Raw genomic sequence first — 22,065 nt, 5'->3', positions numbered from 1 at the left:
ATGCAGTTAATAATTGGTTTGTCTTCCTAACAAACCATCTACAGTAGCTGTTCACTAAAAACATTAAAATGAAAAGGGACAGATAAATAATATTGGTTATGAAATGAATAGAGAGGCAGATAACACATTTTCAATAATTAAAATGAAAATAAATAAATGTATGGTCCTAATTTCCTGGCTATTTATAGGAAACAAATATTTGTACCTTTATTTAAATAACGCATACACTCTTAAAAATAAAGGTGCTTCACAATGCCATAGAAGATCCTTTTTGTCTAAATGGTTCCAAAAAGAACCTTTAACATCTGAAGAATCTTGATCTTCAGATTATACAAAGGTAAGAAATAGATGGTTCTTTAAAAAACCTTTGACTGAATGTTTTTTTAAATAATGGCATTATATTTTGCGCTGTTAAGATGTTTTGTGTGTGTGTGTGTGTGTGTGTGTGTGAAAAAATAATACAGATTTAATTTTTATCAACATACTTTTATATTCCATGATTTTATATCATAACCGTGTTTTAGTAGTTTTTGGAAACAATATATGGTGATGTTCCATTTATTAACATTAGTTAACTACATTAGATAACATAAACTAACAATGAAAAGTACCTCTAAAGCATTTATGTTGCTTCGAACACTTACTAAAACATTATTAAAAAAAAAAAAGTTGTTTATGTTAAAGGGGTCAAATGATGCAATTTCAAGCTTTCCTTTCTCTTTGGAGTGTCACAAGCTCTTGGTGCAAAACTGCTCATTCTATCATGCCCCTAAATGTATATGTCACTGTGTGGGAAGATTTGTATAATGTCGCCCAAATGTTCACGCAAAAAAAGATTGTGTAACTTTTATTCTTGCGCTTGCCATGTCCTGGAGAAGCTGTGTTTTTCATTGTGAAAGCGAAACTACTTTATTTGGCCTTCCAGAAGAGGACACAACTAGAAATCAGTGGATAAGCAGTATTTACAACACTGTTCTGGAACAGTTCAACCCAAATATGTGTGCAAAGCATTTTATGGAGGATGAGGACTGTTTCCTGTGAGAGTAGCCAACAATTTAATGTTTTATTAACAAATTTCGGAAGGAGCACGTGAAGACAATCAACACAGCCAATTCACTATCAATAACAACACCATCTATCCAACCACCACGATATAGAACCACTATAAATAATCATAGCAGCCTTACCTACATTCTCTCTAGTCTTTTAGCATCCCTCCACCACTCCGACTCCTCACCGTCGACCCATTCCGGGGGAGTGCTCAGCATTCAGGCCGATGCTGAGCTCAGAGCCCTCTTCCTGGGCAGCACGCCAAATACACATAGTTTTGATCATCTGCTAGGTGAACTTGTGAAACTGGTGTCTGTTTCTATAAAGTGGGACAGTTTATGAAGGTCTATTCTGAGCGCTCGCTCCTGACACCAGAGCCGCCAATAATAAAGGAATAAAAGCATCTGTGGGGAGGAAAAATGAGTTTCCATATGAGTGCATCACAGAAGGATCTGGAAGGAGACAGATCTTAGCAAAGTGTAGACTGGTGTTAATGCTTTGTCATTGACACCTGCTTCTCAGCTGATTCCACTTCTGGAGTGTTATGGTGTGTGTATGTGTTTGCATGTTTTCTTTCTGTGTAACACCCTGTTATGATAATGTTGTCCATACTGAGCCACACACCCTGTTGTATATGCATTTAATACATGTATCTCTGTACACATGTACAAAGAAATCTCTCTGTTGCTTGGTGAGCTGCAGTGTGTGCCTATGAAGCACTAGGGTGAGTCTGGATGGCGTGGGAAGCAACGCTTGGGAGGTGGTCGTGCTGCACTCTGCTGTGAAATAGTTTTTCATGGCCAGACTGTCATGTGATGCAAAGACAACATAACTGAGTTGTGTTCCTGCTATGCTGCATTTCACCTTCCCAGATTTCATACCAAGTGCTATACAATATCAGCTTAATGGTTGTTGTCTACTACATTGTTACAATTTAATGTCCACCATAGTATAATTTGTTGAACATGAGTGTTATGTAGATCATAAATCAAAGTGAGAGTTCCTGAAACTTTTATTTCATGGTGATTTATTGCAACGAGAACTGGGTGACTTATTAAGAATTTACCATATGTTCATAATGATTTTGCTAATTCTATAAAATTATGCAACACTGTGAATATTGAGATGATTTCGTTTAAAAAAAATGTCTTTATATCAGTTTTGCATGGTACTGCATTTTTTTTAATGATGATAATGTTTTAGTACAGAAGGGGAGGCCAAGGAACCCTAATTTCATAGATATTATTAAAATCCTGTGCAACGGATTTAAATAGTGTAAATCACTTTTCTATTTTCTATAAGAATAAAATTGGTTTTACATAAACATATTTATTTTTAATTAAATCAAAACCAATTCATTAACTTAATGAAAAACAGTTCATTAGATGTTACCACAGAAAGCATATTTAGGTTTATTTATTTGATGCACCGATACTGAATTTTGCTGCCAATACGGATTATTCAGAATGATGTCTGCAATATGGATTTGGCTGAGAAAATCATAATCAGTAAAAAAAAAAAAAAAACTCTCCTAACCAATACTGTTAACTACACTGGGAGCCCCATCATTTGGCACATTAATATAATATTAAAGGTTAAAATTAACAACAGATATATTCTATTCAACTGATATTTATTACCAGATAAAATAATTACACACAAATAAGAATGTACAACTCATTTGCATATAGTCTTTATAAATACCCGTCTTCTTGCAAGATGTATTCAAACATACATATATAATTATAAGTGAAAAAGCTCCACTTTAGTGTTGTTTTAAAGCTAACTAATGAACTGTGAATACTGGAGAACTTTGCTGAGGTAAATGCTTCATTAAATGACATACTGTTTTATTGGCATCTTTCCACAGTTGAAACAATGATTGAGCGATTACATAAGACATAATACATTTTGCTAAGTTATACTGTATCTTTCAACATACTGTACCTTCTGATGTTCATTCATGTTTATTTTGCGCTATAACTCAAGTGGAAGAGACTCACTGAGTGCTGCTGCTTGAACTGAGGTCCTACAGCGATCTGTCACGATTTTCATTTAAAAGTGTCAAAATGGCATTCATTGTTTGGATTTCGTGATAAAATGTACAGAATTTGAAAGCTTGATAAGCTTGATAAGTTTGTTTCTTATCAGAATTAAGAAAGCACACAGCTCTCCTTGATTACTGGATGGGATGTGCGCTACAAATAATGTTTGGTGTAGAGCAAAACTGCAGATCTGGTAACCCTGACTTGAACTACGGGTGATTCGTAGCGTCAAATAGAGCCTGCTTTAATGTCACTATTTTAACAGTTAATGCATTATTGTCAAGTTAATTTTGACTAGTGGTCGACCGATATTGTTTTTTTTGAAAGCCGATGCTGATGCCGATAGATTGGAAAGCAGGGGGGCCGATAGCCTATATATATATATCTTATGAATGAAAATGCTTTTTCAAATGGAAATGCTCAAAGTTTGTCTTAATTCAGATGGTAGAATATTCCAGATTTTTAAATAGTGTATTGTTATGAATTATCTTCTTCTTCTTTTTTTTCTTTATTTACTTTAAGACAATATTCAATATGCATACATATATTTTTGCCTAAAGTTGAAAATATTGTAACGTTTTCAGCTAAATCATCCAACTCTAATAGAGGGACTTTGTTTCCAAATATCTGAGTCTATGTGGATTTCATGTCCCTTCGGTTCTCCTCTTTATCAAGAGAATATTTTTTTTGGTCAGTGGACTGAGACATGCACAGACAGATGGACCCCCATGAGGCACATCCTACAATGCCTCACCTGCTTCGACTGCTGCCTCACCCTCAGGATGTTCTTCAACCAAATCCAGTTTGCCTGAATAATAGTTGAACTCGGTTTGGGTCACTGATAGATGGTTCATTTGGTAGACCAGAAGTAGACAGCTGTCATGTGGGTTTAATTTAACACAGTGTCTGTTTTTCTGTCATGTTTTGTTGATTTTGTCTGGAAAAATAGGTTGCAAGTGAAGCATCCAACAAATTAGTGTAGTAGCACTTAATTGTCACATTGTTATTCTGTCCATATTGGCAAATCCCCTCTGAGATGATGTGCACCACCCACATGAACAGGATAAAATAGTGACTCACTGAATTTCATGTGTCATATTTGGCAAGTGGTGTTTATTGTTGCTTATGCTATTTTATTATGTAAAAATAATTTCCATATCACTATTTCCATTGCAAAAAAGGGGAAGAACAAAGAATGTTTTGAATTTCTCACAGGATTTTAATAAATTGCACCCTTAATAACAATATTCCAACATCTATTTGGCTATTTGCCAAATATCATTATCTTATTTTTAAAACAGTAAAGAAAAAAATGCAGTAAATATATTAATTTTTTTTTTATTTATTATTATGCATCGCCACAAAACAGGCCCAGCAGAACATTTTTCCATAACCTTCAGGTGATGTCACCTTACTAAGTCACCATTAGATCATTACTGGAATGATCCCTCCAGAATAATTTGATCCCTCCAGATCCCATCCAGAATTGAACCAGCAACCTTCCAGTTACCAGTCCAGAGTCATAACCACTACACCAAATCTCCTGCTGCAAAGCTGCAAAGCTGCAGGCCAAATAAGGAGCCATTTAATCCTGGTTCTAGAGTGCAGCATCCTACACTAGAGTTGTGACGTTCGCGAACGAACCGATTCTTTTGAACGGCTCATAAACATGAACGATGGGAGCCGAGTCGCGGCTGGAGGGGAGCCGTTCTTTCTGTCGTTCTTTTTTCCTATGCGTGTTTCACACAGATGCACACAAATGAGCTCCTCCGCGAGACAGAACAGTTATAGGGGGAGGGGCGCACCCAGCGCAGGCCAACCCTTTATAGCGTTATGTTATTAGTTATTAGTTGTGCATGTTCATTGCAGCCCACTTTGTTATTGTTCATTGACTTGAAGGGGCTGATGTCCTATTTGCAAAGTTTACAGTAGTAATAGTATGTAGTATGTAGACATTTCCATTTTATTTATTCTACTATCTAACTATATTTATTCTTTTTATCTACTTTAAATATTTTTTGTTTTCTATCAAAATGTTCTTGTGTGATAACAATGTTCTTGTGTGAAAGTGTTTGTAGTAGCTAAAAGCTGTTTTGCACAGAAATTCATTGCAGCCGGCTTTGTTTTTGATGTTTATTTGAGTAGGTATTGTATGAATAACATAAGTCAACGTAGCTTTACACACACACACACACTTTGTACTAAAGGTAAATCCAAAATAGTGATGTCACTGTCTAAGCAGAGGGATTTGTGCAACCCTATGGAATATAGTCCACACATGACAAACGAGGTAATAATCAATATTTCAGAATAATTCAAACTCAGATATTGGTGTGTGATATCTGAGTTTTAGTTATTTGACTACAAATCTCACCTCATTTTTCCTCCCAGTAATTATTTCCAGGATAAACTGAGATGCCCCCAAGCTGGCTTCTTAAAACTGACTAAATATTCAAAAAAGAGCCAAAAGAGCCGTTCTTTTGAACGGCTCTTTGAAAGGAACGGATCTCGAAGATCCGGATCCCCTCAAAGAGCCATAAATCCCATCACTATCCTACACAGTGACTGTCCAGGCCCATTACATCATGTCTTTGGAGAATCGCACATACTGTATAATGGGCAGAAGTGAGGAAAGTAAACTAAAAAAATAAAATAATAAATCCTGTTTCATTTTTTGGTTTGAGTATTACCCAATGGGTCACTGAGAGGTCAGTACTGTCCATAATTTTTACTCTGTATGCACTGATTGTTTTAAAAATGTGTTGTGGCAGAATTTGCTGTATTAATATATGCATTAAAGGGGTCATATGATGTTGCTAAAAAGAACATTATTTTGTGCATTTGGTGTAATGAAATCTGCTAATGCAGTTTAAGGTTAAAAAACACATATTGTACATCATTGTTTCTCCTCTATGCCCCTCCTTTCTGAAACGTGTCGTTTTTACAAAGCTCATCGGCCTGAAAAGCAAGGTATGCTCTGATTGGCCAGCTATCCTGTGTATTGTGATTGGCCGAATGCCTCATCCGTGACGGAAATATTACGCCCCTTGTCATACTGTGTGTAACAATAATGTTACACCTTCTTTATTCGCATGAGTATTTGGGCAGAATTATGCAAATATTCTCTTATCGTGACGTAGACATGTGGTGTGTTTGTATGAGTCTGTTTAAGAGGGTGTGGACAAGTCAACTTTTATAAAGAATATCTCTTTGGGTTTGAGACTTTAGTCAACTTTAGGGATATTATCTATTCATGAACAGCTTGTAACACTCCAAAGAAAAAAGGAAAACTTGATTTGCGTCATATGACCCATTGAATGGAGTGTAGAGGAAATGCTTAGGTTGGAATGGTCACACATTCGCACAATCACACAACCAGTTTAAATGTTATCTGTCTCAATCAGTTAATAGTTGTAGACTGTCACACATGCACAGATGGCATCCTGCAAAACTCACTGGAAGTCAGAGAGAAAGCAGATCCTCAATAAGTAGGATGGCACTTCTTGAGATTACAGTATGTGTGTAAGGCTCTTTTGGTCAGGCCTGTTCTTTCACAAAACATTTTCCTATTTGCAAACTATCACATGGTTTCATTCTTCAGAATTTCTGCTTCTGTGCTCTGTAAAAAAAGTCATACAAGTTTGGAATGTTACGGTGGTTGACAGAGCTCAACACCCTGCAACTTAAGAAAACACATGCAAATTGAAAAAACATCAGCAAGTGAAGAAAACATCTTCATCAGTTTGACAATACAAGTGTTGCAAATCATCACAACACATGCATATAACGAAACGTGCTGCAAATCATCACAACACATGCATATAGCGAAACGCGCTGCAAATCCTCACAACACTTGCATATAACGAAACGAGCTGCAAATCATCACAACACATGCATATAACGAAACGTGCTGCAAATCATCACAACACATGCATATAGCGAAACGCGCTACAAATCCTCACAACACTTGCATATAACGAAACGAGCTGCAAATCATCACAACACATGCATATAACGAAACGGGCTGTGAGGATTTTCAGCTCATTTCGTTAATGCATGTGTTGTGATGATTTGCAGCGCGTTTCGCTATATGCATGTGTTGTGAAGGATTTGCAGCGCGTTTCGCTATATGCATGTGTTGTGAAGGATTTGCAGGATTTTAAAGGATTTTAAAAATAAGATAATGATATTTGGCAAATAGCCAAATAGATGTTGGAATATTGTTATTAAGGGTGCAATTTATTAAAATCCTGTGAGGATTTGCAGAGTTTTTCGCTATATGCATGTGTTGTGAAGGATTTGCAGCGCGTTTCGCTGTATGCATGTGTTGTGAAGGATTTGCAGTGCGTTTCGCTATATGCATGTGTTGTGAAGGATTTGCAGTGCGTTTCGCTATATGCATGTGTTGTGAAGGATTTGCAGCACGTTTCGCTATATGCATGTGTTGTGAAGGATTTGCAGCGCGTTTCGCTATATGCATGTGTTGTGATGATTTGCAACACTTGTGTTGTCAAACTGATAAAGATGTTTTCTTCATTTGCTGATATTTTTTCAATTTGCATGTGTTTTCTTAAGTTGCAGCGTGTTGAGCTGTCTCGGCCACCGTACAGATGTGCAAAATGTGGTTTTCAACATCAGCTCTCATGCAACTGTTGAATGCATGAGTCTTCATTCTTGGTTTGTCCCTGTCTCCCTCTTATCTGTAGGGACTAACAAATGCATACATTTTCAGTTCAGCAGAGGTGTTAAATTTCATCGGTCACAAACAGGAACTGTGAGGACAACCATATGGCCTTTGAACTGCGAACATATATATACAATTTTTTTTTTGGGTTGGACCATCAAGCAGAGGCTTTTGAATGTTTCTGTATAGCTACACCCAGACTAGAACTCGATCAGTCTTTACCCAGAAAGAATACTGAAACACAAAAGGAGAATTTTTGATGAATCACTATGCATAAAAGTTATTGTAACTGTATGTAACACACACACACACACACACACACACATATATATATATATATATATATATATATATATATATATATATATATATATGTTTCATTTTGTGGTCCATACATTTTCCGGTATTGGTTTTCTCCCTTTCTCCACAGGTGCTCAGCCGGTATTCATAGCTACACCTTTATAATTATTTCAGTCTTTCCATTTCCATCTGTATGTTCTTTAAGTAGTTCACTGGATTTGTTTGAACTGGACAGATTACAGGGCAGCACCAAAGACAGTATTAGTGGTCTTTTTATGGAATCTTGACTCCAGAACATCTGTTCTGAAAGGCCTAATATTTCAAAATAATAACACACCCAGTATTCCCAGAGATAGACCCAATGGACTTGAACACTAGAAGAAGCAGCTGGTTGTATGAACACTTCCTTCCCTGGAACTCTATAATTTCCTCACACACTCTCTCTTTGTGTATTCTTTTCTGTTTTTCTGTCTCTTGCTTACATTTATGTTTCCGTTCATTTGTAACATCTGGAAAGGGGACATATCGATTATCAAAACAAAGTGCTTTATTCCTTTTGCAGCTTGAGCGCTGAGTTGTTGCAGTGTATAGTGTGTACCTGTTAAATTTATGCTGCTAAAATCCTATATAAAATAACGTTTAAGAAATATAAACATGTATAATATGATGATATTAGATGCTATCTGAATACCAAAAGGCATGTTATTGGCAGGATTAAACGGGGTTGTTTTTAAATACAAGCAGCCAGTATTGTACAATGATTTTTTTTAAAGTTCCCTGTCGCAGTTTGATATGCCTGCTTTCTTTCCAGAAGGTACTTGGCATAACATATGTATGCTGAACTATTTTGCTTTCTCTCTCTTTATTGCCCTACACAATATTAGCATTTAGTTTTCCCATCCTCACAGTTTAAGCTACAACAAAGCATATTCTTGGGCAGTTTATCACCGTATAAACCAGAATAACCTGCACTGCACTCAAAATAACTGTTGCTCGGGAGCCATGCGCTGTCAGATGCTTGAGATAATTCTTAAGACTGTTTCATGTGAGAGTGATTCACTTCAGAGTGCCGTTCTCTGTAGGTCTGTTATTGAGCCATCACTCTCAGTGCCACACACACTATCATTACTCAGAGGGGGGCATTGAGGGAAATAGCAGGGTGTATATCCGCCTGAGCATTTAGGATATACATTACGAAACTAGTGATTCCATTCATGCTGTCTGTAAGAAGTACACATGAATGCACATATAGACACTAGTGCTGTCAGTTTAATTAAAATAGGATTTAGTTAATTAATTATATAAAACATAATATGATAATGTCATTTACTACAGAGCCCAGCACATGACATGCAAGAAAAAAATAAATAAATTGTACACATGTTTTACTAATTCGTTCCCTCAATTTACAAATACGTGCACATGATTACTATTGCGTTCCCTCGATTTACTATTGCGTTCACTCGATTTAGCAAATTGAGGGAACGAATTAGTAAATCTTGCGCACAATTTATAAATCGAGTGAACGCAATAGTAAATCGAGGGAATGCTATAGTAATCGTGTGCACGTTTTAGTAAACTGAGGGAACGAATTAGTAAATCATTTACACGATTTAGCCCTATCTTTTTTCCTGCGTGTCATGTGCGGGGCTCCGTAAATTTACCGATCTGTATGTAAGCTTCATAATAAGGACTCTGTTATCTAAAAATTAGCAAAGTGTGCATACATTTTAAATTGTGATCATTAATGGTATAAAATGTAGTTCCTGGAATTAGCTGTTGGTTTTAAAAAAAGGGAAAATACAAAACATTTGGAAATGTTGGTATGATGGCATATATATCTCTTAACAATTTTGTAACCATATTAATATTAATATTTTACAGTAGAAATAATCTTTCATTGTGTGATTTTCTTGTATAACAGAAAAACTATTTGAGAAGTTTAAAATTCCTCATTTGGAGATTTTCTAAGTGAAAGTGAAAGTGACATTCAGCCAAGTATGGTGACCCATACTCAGAATTTGTGCTCTGCATTTAACCCATCCAAAATGCACACACACAGAGCAGTGAACACACACACACACACTGTGAGCACACACCCGGAGCAGTGGGCAGCCATTTATGCTGCGGCGCCCGGGGAGCAGTTGGGGGTTCGATGCCTTGCTCAAGGGCACCTAAGTCGTGGTATTTAAGGTGGAGAGAGAACTATACATGCACTCCCCCCACCCACAATTCCTGCAAGCCTGGGACTCGAACTCACAACCTTTCGATTGGGAGTCCGACTCTCTAACCATTAGGCCAACTATTGCTTACATGTGATTAATTGTGAATTATGTGCTGTAGTACAGAATCACAGGAATACAATATATGTAATTGTTTTTGCCTTTTGATAATCATTTATAGAATCATCTGCATTTTATTGGTGCACTTTTTGTTCTTTTTTTTTTTTACTAATAAATGGAAAATAATTGAGCGTAACAATACAAAATGTCTCAGGCTTTTTTTTTTTATGGGGGATTGTGAACAAAGTTACCATGATAATTGTAGGCGAATTGGGTTATGATTAGCAACTTCTCAGAATTAGCCACATGGCGACATGTTTCTTTAAAGACTTTTTCCACCAGCCTGGTTTAAAACCATTACTGATATGATTCTCAACATGTTTTGACAGTTTTTGTTTTGAGCCCTTTTTTAGCTGTCCATACTTCTGCATTTCGGTCTGTGATACATATGTCATGTTGTTCATTAAAGTTCCACTCCAGAGTTGCCGGGAACATGGCTACTTTAATAGATGTTCACATGCCCTTAATTAGAGATAGTCTGGGGGTAATTGAATACCCAAATGACACCTCTGGCCTATTAGAATTCATTAATGTGTTGTGATTAGCATTCACAGTGCTCCCCGGTGGCATTTGAGGAGAGATCATTTTGAAGCAGGAGGTCTTGATCACACAACTCAGAGATGCTACTGCAAAGTCTTGATTATAAGTGTCAAAACTGCACCACAACCTCTTTGAAGCCCATTAACCACTGTTTTTTAAAGCGGGTATAATGTTTATAATCTCCTGACACTGTATAATTATATTCGAGGTCAAGTTTTTAGATGATGGTTTGAACTGGGGTGGTTCAGAGTGGTTTCCTCAGTTCCAGATGGTTTACTCTGTGTGATGATGGAGCATGTTAGTTTTGAGCATGAGTTGTTTGTTTATTTGGCAGAGGGGAAGGGTTTGATGCTGATAGTTGCTCATGAAAAGCATCTAAATGGTTTTGAATGTGTAGCTGGCAGCTGAAACACCCAATAATTTTCTAGAGGCTTTGATTCATGGTGGCGTCTGGCATGTCACTCCTCAATTTGGACAAATTTAGCATATTCATTTGCACCCATTAATCTACTATAAAAATGCCCTGCAACTTACACTCATATGCAAGCATTTTTCATTCATGTACAGTGTAGTGGAGTATAATTTATAATCAGAATGGTAATATGCGAACTATCATGTTACTGTAAGCAGGTCTGGTTGAACAGGATACAAATGCAAACCCTTAGAGGGAATAAGGGAGAATCAAAATAGTCTATCAGTGATGGTGGTTTTGTTATTCACTTATTAGATTTAAAGATACTGACAGCCGCTTGGAAGTTTATGACCAGGTGGCTGTACTGTACATTATACTGCTCATTACATTTATCAAACATATTAATAAGTAGACCTGAAATACTGATTTTAATTTACCATGTTACGTATATACAAAAAATATTACTGAGTGATATGAGACATAATTCTGGCATGTAAAAAAGAGGTTGCCTGGTAAAATGCAATTGTATAAATGTCAATTTTGCTAATCACTGGTCATTTTGCAGTGAGCTTTAGAAACTTTACTTTACTATGACTTTCTTTTGGAGAACATAAAAGAAGATATTTTGTTTTGGCAACCAAACTATTTTTGGTTAACATTGACTACTGAGGCATATCTGGAAATATCTTCTTTAATGTCCCACAGATGAAAGAAAGTCATACAGGTTTGGAAGAATATGAAGGTGAGGAAATGATGAAGCTTTTTGGGGCAAACTATCCATTTAATATTTGCTTTAAACAGTGTTTTCTCAGGCAATAATATATCATCCTTTTGATAATTTTGTCCTTTTGAAATGTCCTGCATTCTTTTAAGTGTTTGGATAAAGAAAAATAGGCTCTTTCAAGAACAAAACTGATTGATTTCTGCAGAGAGTATTGATGATGGTCTAATTAGAGTTTTGACACAAACATTTGTGCTCATTAGGGAAAGCAATATAATCACAAAGTGATTGCAGCATCAGACATCATATAGAACTACCAAATTAAGTCAAGTGTGATCTTGCTAGCATTTGTCTGTATTAGATGTTGGAGCTGATTTCTATCATTACTTACTCACTCCGTGTTGTTCCAAGTCCTTTCTTTATTTTCATTGTTTTTATCTACTTTGATTGTAAGCATGAAAAAAAGTGACCAAGTACATAATTTTAAAATGTCTCCTTTTGTGTTCCTAAAAAGTGAGTAAATGATGACAGAATTATTTACTCTACAGTAAACCACGTGTTTATTGAACATTTTCTAATTACACATTGGCTCCTGTAGACTTGCTGAACGTGCAATGTAAAGTTTCTGCTTGATGAATTCTCTTAGAGCTTTGGATGCTGTTGATTATTGTATACAGTATGCTGCTCAATATACACGCTGATCTCAGAGAAGTGGTCAAACTAGTTAGCGATTCTGCAGTGTAGACATGAATGTAAGACGAAAGTGTTGTATGAATACGTATAGTATACTACTGCTTTTAATCACTTTATATGTAGCTTTCACTTAAAGCCTGATTAAAAACACAATCTCCAGTAATTATGAGGGAGCTGATTCTACTGTCCTTGAGGCATGGCTAATTGAATGAGCAATTTTTTTTTCCAGGTTTAGTCAATAGCCTGTGGGCCTTCTGACACTTAGGAAACCATGCTGATCAAGTAGTGTAAGAAAGTTGTGAAAGAATGTGAAAATGTTTCAGTTTCATTTTGTATATGCAATGCATCTATTGGAAAGCAAATTTCCAGGAAAATATGCATGCAATAATCTTCCATTTACACATGTGCTTAGCCTTCCTCTACTCTCTCCAGTAGAGTATATGACTTTGTACCAATAAGTTTATCCAGAGGGAGTGAAGCGAAATAGCAAATGGTTAAAAATGGCCACACAACAAATGGTTAAGGCAAAGAACCGACACCTCTACTGGCTTATGGAGTAATTGTGTGCAGGGAAACCGTAGGACTACCTAATACAGCCACACACTTTTTAGTCAAGTAAATCTTACGCCTGCAGTACCCAAATAAATTTTACCCAATGCGATTGACATGATTTATTTCCACTAGTCTGAGCACCTTGCTGTATTGACATTCTTTAGGTTTCATTATTGTGCCACTTGTATGGATTTTTTTTAGGAAGAAATAATGAAATTACATGGAATTTTCACCACTGTCTTCCTTGATGAACTCAATGAACTCTACATTCTACTGTACATACACTACCGTTCAGAAATTTGGGTCTCTTTTAATTACAGGCTGCATTTACTTGATCAAGAAACAAACTAGAAATAGTAATGAAGTAAAATATTATTACAAACAAAAATAATTTAGCAGAAGAAAGAAAACTGTGTAAAAAAAATTTCCAATCAGTCACACTCTTTTTTTTACAGACCTAAAACAGACTTTAAAAAATGCCTGTGATGATGAATGTGATTTCCTCACTTTTTATGCTAATCGCAGACTCTACGTCTGTCACAGAGACATATTTGATTTCACAGCTATTTACACCAACTTCAGTAATATTTGTCAGGTTGTAAGGACATTTTGTGCATTTTAAATAAATAACGCATGTAATCTGGCAACACTTCAGAAACCTTAAAAAAAAAAATCCCTCACTTTACTCCATCACTGGTTACTGAGTTCAGAATTTCATTTTACATTAAACCGTGTGCTCCTTTTCTTACTATCATTGTTATTCAGACACAAATTCTTCTTCTCTTTTTTTGCAGCTGAATATGTTTGCTTTTTCAGTTTTGTACAGGCAGAACAAGGACACCATCTTCACAATTTGTCAGTTCATTGTAGTGTGTACTGTATTGTCACAAAATCAACGTAAGCTCAATATCATGTTCAACTGATGTCGTGATTCTGTGGATTTCTCTCTGTCATCCTGTTTGTGTGGGTATATTTGTACATTTAAAATTTCAGACATCAATCACTGATAAATCTCCCCCCTGTAGAATCTCTGAAATGTCAGTTTTGATGACATACATATGGAAAACAAGTTTTTATTTTGATTGAACAGCTTCTTTAAATGCATTAAATGACTACTTTAAAATGCAATCAAAGCCAGTCATTACAATTTACTCAGACCACCCTGACCAAACAACGTACCAAGTGTTATTCCCTTTATAAGTTTTTATTCTCTATCGCAGCTTTGCAAAAACACAAAGACGCCCTGAAGTTGTCAGTTGCTAGAAGAGAGTAATGGGGCATAATAGACACCTCCCCTTAGTATATCAGTGTTATGAAGAGAAAAGAGAGACGGCTGTCTCCTTTAAGTGTTTTGGCAGCTTAACTGATAGTAATGAAACATAACAGCCTGCCATAATAACTGTCACTATTACTTAGTGGGCCACCGAAGGGAATAAAAAAAAGGCTCAGACTGAAACTCCAGTCTGTGCTGTACTCTATGCTTGCACATATGACATAATTCTGTCTAAGGTTGTCTGTGCAAGGTAAAGAAGTCAAACTTTGACATGATAATAGCTTAGTAATGCAAGCCTGTTGTACTATGTCAGTAAGCTAGTGCTTTGGGAATGGTTGAAATTGTTATATCCGAATGTGATGCTGTCAGTGGATGAATATCTCGTACAGGATAACAGACAATTTTAGGCAATTCAGTAGTACAACTAACCCCTGACTGTGCTTTCATTTTGGGCAATGTGAAAAAAAAATTTTTGGTTCTCAAAAAAGGCAGTCTGGTACTAAAATCGCACCCAGTTCCACTGGTGAGAAAACGCCAAAAAGTGGGTAGTTCCACAATTAGTTCTGGTACTTTGATAAGGTTACTTCGTTGTGAAAGGCCCTTTGGCTAGCATGGAAAATCCTTATGGTCTTTCCACAGCAACATTATTAGAAAGAAAAAAACCCCACAGACAACAGGTTCATTCAGATGTTCACTGTAATTTCTAATCATCTCACGCTTGTAGCCTTCATTGTATAGCTGTCACGTCTTCTGGACTGATTCTGAACCTTTAAATACTGACAAGCGGCTGCTGAGGATGGAATGTGCATCGCTGATGTCTCTTTCTTGAGCTGAGAAAATCCCCAATCACAGATACTGCTTTCAGCAACAGCTCTGCTTTCCTCTACAACCTGCTGTTGTTGCTTGTGCCAAAGAGGTATTGGAATGCATCTAGTCTTCTGGCTGAAGTTGTGTGTGGTAAACAAGTCACTTAGTAAATGTTACTTTGAATGCTGAATAAATGCTGTTTTGGTAAATACCGCTTTTAAGGGATAACAAGTGACTGCAGCATGTTCAGTCTAGAAGTCTGGATGATTGCACGTTTTGTTTTGAACAACAGTGATGACTTGGTAATAATCTGATGTAAACACACAGCTTGTGCAGATGGGGTGTCACAATGACTCCTTCAGAAATTGCAGTTTTGGCATCTTTTTTGGCAAGTGTCTGCACTCCTGAGGAGCCCTGCCCTTGTAGTGCTGCCTCATGTTCCAAACCTCTGCCCAGTGACTTCGAGCCTGCTGGGCAATAGATCGCTGTGCCTGGCATCAAATATGGCTGAGATGTGACTTCCAGGAATTTGCAACAATTTCTGCTCACTTCACATTCTGTATCTATCGATCTATCTGTTGTTCTGTCAGCTGATCATTCTGTCAGTCGATCTATCTGTTGTTCTATTGTTCTATCTTGCCATTCTGTCATACTGTCTATCTCTCATTCTATCTATTTGTCATTCTGTCATTGTCTGTCTGACGTTGTGTCTATCATTTTGTCTATCTGTAATGCTGTGTATCTGTTGTTCTATCTATAGCTCTGTTGGTCCATTATTTTATCTGCATCCATCTTCTATCTATTGTTCTGTCAATTTGTTATTCTATCAGTTGCTCTGTTGTTCTACCTGTCTGCCTGTATGCCCATTTGTCCAACTTTCCATCCATCTGCCTTTATGTGTTCATTCCTGAAAAGTAGCAATAAATGATTCTTTCAATATAAGCTTAGAGTGTTTAAATGGCAAAAAGCATTTTGGGTAGAAAGCCCTTGATTGGAGAATCTCAGTAAATTATTTGTTGGAGTCTTTTAAACTAAAATCCAGTCTGAATTAGGCCCAATACCAATTCTACCCATTAGCCCTTACCCTTTCCTCTACCCCTCTGTTTTGCGCGTTCATGTGAAGGGGTAGGGGTGTCTCGATTCTCTTTTGGTTGGAGGGGTAGGGGTAAGGGGAAGGGCTAGATAGCCCTTCAAACGAAGATTTTTTGGGACCACACATTAAACAAAGGGGTATGAATTATCTCGGCAACATGGCTGCTACAGAGAACAAAAATACACATAAATGTAAGCTTTTTTGGTAAATAAAGATTTTAACGAAAAGTAATCATTTGTTTTATGTTACATTCAATTGTGAGTTCATATTAATGGTCATGTTACTCAAAGAAATGTTTGCAAAAAATCGCTAATATTTGCTAACGTCATATCATTACAGACTGCATGATAGTGCCACAGCATATGTCTGATCAGGGCGATAACTGCCGTAGACTAATCCCCCCAATAATTAGAAACCGCTAAACCATTTTCTCAAGTATTGCCTATTCGAGAGAGAGAAAGAGAAAGAGAGCGCGAGAGAGAGAAATGGAAGTTGCGTGTATTCGCGTCTGTGTGTTTATCCTTTTAGAGTGAGTTTACTTAAAAACAGCGATTGTATCCTCTTGTCGCTGGAAAATATAATGTAGCGATTCAGTATTTATACTGTACTTAATAAAAGTCGTGGGGCAGCGTTGACAAGTTTATTTTCTCCTGGATGTGTGAACTGCGCGATTTCCGATATGTGTCATGTCATATGTGTCAGTAAGCAGCTCATTAATACAGAACGATAATTAAAGGCTCTAATGCACACCAGCACACCAGTATATGTGTGTATTGTAAGAGCAAGATGACGAATGATGACATGTGACGTCATGGTAGTGGTGTCCCAATCCTCAGGGGAACATTTTCTCCCCTACCCCTTGACACTCTGTTTCAAGGGACAAGGGGAAGGGGTAGGCGGAGGGGTAGGGGAAGGGGTATAAAATAGAATTGGGATTGTGCCTTACTGTTGTGTGGAGTTGGTTACAAACAACTGTAATGATTATTGAGAAACCATTAGACCTGTGCAATAAGTGAAGATGAATCTGCTCTTAAACAAATCCACTCAGTAACTAGGTTTCTACAATGCTTTTCAATTTGTGCCAAAGTAGATAATTAATAATAATAATAATAATAATAATAATAATAATAATTGATAATAGATAATGCCTACCTCAAAGATACATTAATGATCCAAAGGCCAGCATCTTATTTTCTTATAAAATTATTAAACATACGCAAACTCAGACACAAACATTAACACAGCTATGTATGTTTTGTATATTGTCTGCACAGTTTTCCCTGACACTGGCCATAAAATAGATAGTCTTTGTTCATGTTTATGCTGGAAGATTTGTGTCAGATTGGCAGAGCCAAGGGATATATAAAAACAACTATTTGGCAAATAAAGAATAACTCACTCACAGGGTCTCTCTCTCAACCAGGTGTTGTCTTAACACTGCCAAGTGCAGTTTACCTGATGCTCAGAGAGGAGTTGAAATGACCTCAGCTTTGTGTTTGTGTCTGTGCTTGTGAACTTTATGTGGGGGATGTCAACAGACATGTCCTTTAGGCAATTCGGATGAGGTTTTGATGCCGTATATAATATGGCACGGATAAAAAACCTGCAATGCTCACATAGTTTGGTCTGGACACTGTGTAAAATATATAAAATAAACAGTGTTGGAAAGAGTACAGAAAAATATACTGAAGTAAAAGGATCTTCAAAAGTATCTATCCTATCAATCATGTTGATGGATAAAAATACAATTAAAACAAGCATGTATGTACCACACATGGAGGGAAAATAGCAGAGTAGATGTACAGATACATCACTTAAAATGTACTCAATTAAAAGTGAAAGTACACTATTTTTAAACCCAAAAAAAAGTTACATTTTTGATAAAAACTACTTAATTACAGTAACGTGAGTATTTGTTGATTCATTTCACACCTATGAAAATTGTCACGGCTTATGCTGCTGGAAGGAACACGGAGCCGAGGGATAAACGAAACAAGGATTTATTAAATAAAACATAAACAAGGTAAGTCGTAAATAACAGGTGGCAAGAGGCAAGTAACAGGTGACAAGTAGACAAGTTGACATTTAGACAAGTAGACCCGACAAAACAGAACTGCAAGGACAAGGCATTTATACAAGGGATAATAGGCAAAACACAGGTGGATGGAATGACTAAATTAACAGGGACATGGAACACATGCGGAAAAAGACTAGACACACCTGGGAACTAATCAAACCAGACACGGAAGACAGAAACTGGGTCACAGGGGCAAAAACACACAAAATGAGTCCAGGTGTGTGACAGTACTCCCCCCTCCCGGTAGGTGCGTCCTCGCACCGTAGAAACAACAAAGGGAGGCGTGGGTGGGAACTTGGGAGGAGGTTCCGGTGGAGGACAGCCTCCCAGGAGGGGGCCAGCAGACAGGGACTACAGAGGAAGGGGCCAGGGAGGAGATGACGGAGGGAGGAGCCAGGGAGGATGTGAAGCAGGAGGTAACCAGCAGGACCCAGGCCACAGCCATAACGGCCCAAGGTGGGGCCGACGGTGGAAGGAGCCATGGAGGAGGAATGGTCACTGACTCCAGGGACTCGACCCACGGCAACGGAGCAAGTGGAGGAGGAGCCCGAGGCGGAGACGGAGAGCCGAAGAGCCAGGGTGACGGGGAGGAGCCGGAGGTCCTAGGCGGAACAGATGGCTCTGGTGACTGACGCGGCGATGTGGATCCGGAAGGCCGCGGTGAGGCCAGAGTGACAGAGGACTGAGGTGTAGCCGAGGGGATGAAGGAGCCTGACGGAGCCGGAGGGACGGAGGGATGAGGCGAAGCCGGAGGAGTGGAGTCCCGAGGCATAGGATGGACGACGCCAGACCAAGGCGGAGCCGGAGGGACGAGGGAGCCAGGCAGAGCCTGCGGACTGCCGGGCCACGGCGGAGAGGAAGGAGCTAGGAGCCATGGTGGAGCCGACGGGTCAACGGGCCGAGGCGGAGTCCAGGCCTCAGAGGCTGGAGGCAGAGGTGAGGGAGACACCGACCAAGGCGTCGCTGGAGGATGGCGGTCCCGCTGAGCTCGCACCACAATGATGGTAGGCTGAGGGCGAGCAGAGGGGCAGCCAGACGACAGCGGAGGAGGAGGCAGGAGTGGGTGGGAATTTTGGAGGAGCAGGCATTGGAGTAAGCTCTGGGGCTGGAGCCCTTCCTGGGCTTAACGGAGGATCAGGAGCCCGTCCTGGGCTTAACGGAGGATCAGGAGCCCGTCCTGGGCTTAACGGAGGATCAGGAGCCCGTCCTGGGCTTAACGGAGGTTCAGGAGCCCGTCCTGGGCTTAACGGGGGTTCAGGAGCCCGTCCTGGGCTTAACGGGGGTTCAGGAGCCCGTCCTGGGCTTAACGGGGGTTCAGGAGCCCGTCCTGGGCTTAACGGGGGTTCAGGAGCTCGTCCTCGGCTTAACGGGGGATCAGGAGCCCGTCCTGGGCTTAACGGAAGATCAGGAGCCCGTCCTGGGCTTAACGGGGGTTCAGGAGCCCGTCCTGGGCTTAACGGGGGTTCAGGAGCCCTTCCTGGGCTTAACGGGGGTTCAGGAGCCCGTCCTGGGCTTAACGGGGGTTCAGGAGCCCGTCCTGGGCTTAACGGAGGATCAGGAGCCCGTCCTGGGCTTAACGGAGGATCAGGAGCCCGTCCTGGGCTTAGCGGGGGAACAGGAGCCCGTCCTGGGCTTAGCGGGGGAACAGGAGCCCGTCCTGGGCTTAGCGGGGGAACAGGAGCCCGTCCTGGGCTTAGCGGGGGAACAGGAGCCCGTCCTGGGCTTAGCGGGGGAACAGGAGCCCGTCCTGGGCTTAGCGGGGGAACAGGAGCCCGTCCTGGGCTTAACGGAGGATCAGGAGCCCGTCCTGGGCTTAACGGAGGATCAGGAGCCCGTCCTGGGCTTAACGGAGGATCAGGAGCCCGTCCTGGGCTTAAAGGAGGATCAGGAGCCCGTCCTGGGCTTACAGGAGGATCAGGAGCCCGTCCTGGGCTTAACGGGGGAACAGGAGCCCGTCCTGGGCTTAACGGGGAATCAGGAGCCCGTCCTGGGCTTAACAGAGGATCAGGAGCCCGTCCTGGGCTTAACAGAGGATCTGGCATAGGTGAATTGGAACCCCCCTCATTTTGACCCATTTGGCGCTCCATATTTTGCTCCCTCGTGGTGGGCAGTGTCGCCGGCTCTCGCACCTGGTCTGACGGGATGCTCTCTGGCTCTCCGTCATCGGTGGGCTCGGGCTTATGCCTCGTACCGTGGGGAGATTGTAGGCTGGGCTCTGGGTCCAGAGTGGACCTGGCGAGATCCTCCATTGGGCCGACCGTGAGAGGGGACCCATTTCTCACCAGATTCCACTCTATAAATCGGGCGACAACGCTCTGCACCTAGGGTTCAGGCTGGCGTGATAAAAGGTGCAGAGCGCGTGGTCCGGGTAGCTGGTGGCATTAGCTAGCCAGAGAAACCGTCTGGTATGGTCCTCGAGAGACAGTCCCTCCTGCTCCAGCAGGAGGAGGAGGTATTCGGGGCGATAGAGGGGATCCATGAAACACTACGGAAAGAAAAAAGACTGTGAAAAAAAACGGAAAACAAAACGGAGGGAAAACACGCAGTTTTTAACTTTTTCAGGTCGGGTCTTCTGTCACGGCTTATGCTGCTGGAAGGAACACGGAGCCGAGGGATAAACGAAACAAGGATTTATTAAATAAAAAATAAACAAGGTAAGTCGTAAATAACAGGTGGCAAGAGGCAAGTGGCAAGTAACAGGTGACAAGTTGACATTTAGACGAGTAGACCCGACAAAACAGAACTGCAAGGACAAGGCATTTATACAAGGGATAATAGGCAAAACACAGGTGGATGGAATGACTAAATTAACAGGGACATGGAACACATGCGGAAAAAGACTAGACACACCTGGGAACTAATCAAACCAGACACGGAAGACAGAAACTGGGTCACAGGGGCAAAAACACACAAAATGAGTCCAGGTGTGTGACAAAAATAAAGTATTGATCATTCCAATTTTTCATTACACTGAAGCTTTTTCAGTTTGAAGTACTATTGGCATAACATGTTTAACGTTTCAGTCATATTGGGTCTGGTAAATTAATGCTGAACACGTCTAAAACTGAGAGGGGCAGGTCAACTTAAAAATGAGCTAGACTGATCAAGTTGTACAGTCTCATTTGGTCTATTAGTGGAATTAGTTTGTGTGCAAGAATCACCTGCTCATATCCAGAATCTGCAAACAGACAAATAAAAGAGGTACCAGTGCATGTGAAAGGTGACATGGTGTCACATTTGAATAAATTAAATATTGATGCCATCAGTCAATTCAAATTCACCATCGGGGATCTTGGGAACACATTAGAGCATTGCTAATAAGATCATTTCCATTTAATGCCATCACTCAAAAGAACAAGGGCACTGCTTGCTCTCTTGTGATTAGATTTTAGATGGGGGTAACAAGGGCAGTTACTGTGCAACAATTTGAGTGTATTCTTCACAGATAGGCTATGTTGTTAATGGTAAAACAGGTA

The 22,065-nt window shown here is 39.6% G+C and overlaps 1 protein-coding gene across 1 annotated transcript in view; it reads left to right on the top strand.

Moving 5' to 3' along the window:
- LOC132114131 (A disintegrin and metalloproteinase with thrombospondin motifs 2-like) overlaps window positions 1-22,065 on the top strand; it is a 160,700-nt gene that overhangs the window by 62,787 nt on the left and 75,848 nt on the right. The window lies entirely within an intron of this gene.

This window comes from Carassius carassius, chromosome 33 (genome assembly GCF_963082965.1).
Source record: "Carassius carassius chromosome 33, fCarCar2.1, whole genome shotgun sequence".
Lineage (NCBI taxonomy): Eukaryota > Metazoa > Chordata > Actinopteri > Cypriniformes > Cyprinidae > Carassius > Carassius carassius.
This window is presented reverse-complemented; position numbering and strand designations above follow the sequence as displayed.